This window comes from Triticum aestivum, chromosome 1A (genome assembly GCF_018294505.1).
Source record: "Triticum aestivum cultivar Chinese Spring chromosome 1A, IWGSC CS RefSeq v2.1, whole genome shotgun sequence".
Lineage (NCBI taxonomy): Eukaryota > Viridiplantae > Streptophyta > Magnoliopsida > Poales > Poaceae > Triticum > Triticum aestivum.
This window is the reverse complement of record NC_057794.1, coordinates 545,862,250-545,863,093: the sequence shown is the minus strand read 5'-3', so window position 1 is coordinate 545,863,093 and position 844 is coordinate 545,862,250. Positions and strand designations below refer to the sequence as shown.

The window sequence follows — 844 nt, the reverse complement described above, 5'->3', positions numbered from 1 at the left end:
GGTTTTATTGAAAAGAAAGAAAAGTTTTAAAAAAAAGTTCGAGTAATTGGTCGCTGCTCATGATGGTGCGCTGAACCTATCTGAATGAATGGATTAGTGAAGATGGCATCTCCAAGCGCTTCATTACAGGTCTAACGACAGATGAAGGCACTGTTAAAGGCTGAACAAAAAATTAAGAAAAAGAACACAATGTTCAGACTAGCTCAGTTCACCTGACGAATCAGGTGCACATGCGGCGACCCAAGTTGCCGCAGAGCGTTTCATCACTACAAGGTCTTATAAATGGTGGGGTGAGAGAGGCTCGAACTCTCGACCTCAGGATCACTCGCATTCAGTTATGAGACCTACGCGCTAGCCAACTGCGCCACCACCCCACTTGTTGCTTAACAAGCGAAACAAACGTCCTTGTTCAGCAGCAGGACCATTGCAAATCATGAGTGGTTCACTGTGTTCAGTTTAACGCTACTCAAGGAATGACTGTATCTCACCAAATCATTATTCCCCATTTTCTCACATTCATGATAACAAAATGTCAAATGCTAGTACTGGTCAGGTGATTGACTGAAGATGGCACTACTAATTAAACTACAACACACAGAACTGCTTATGAAGTCTGCTGGTCCTTTTCCGTTTGTTTAACCCAGGGTCACACTTCTCTTTACCGTCTCCAGATGCAGAGTCACAGCAGGATGATAGTTCTGACGGAGGTTCAGGACTACGACTATGGAGGAGCCAACTCCAAATACGATCCACACAGGAAGCCAGGGAAGGGAGGGCATTAGCTGCTAGCTCTCCGGGTCCGGTGTTTTGGAGTGGTGTCATGTGTGTGCGTTTTTTTTTTTGC

The 844-nt window shown here is 45.1% G+C and overlaps 1 non-coding gene across 1 annotated transcript; it reads right to left on the bottom strand.

Annotated features, from left to right (window-relative positions):
• Nucleotides 1–286: 286 nt before the first annotated feature.
• On the bottom strand, nucleotides 287–374 carry TRNAM-CAU (transfer RNA methionine (anticodon CAU)). Its single transcript is given in 2 exon segments — nucleotides 287–322; nucleotides 337–374. It is a non-coding gene; the product is annotated as a tRNA-Met (tRNA).
• Nucleotides 375–844: the final 470 nt, after the last annotated feature.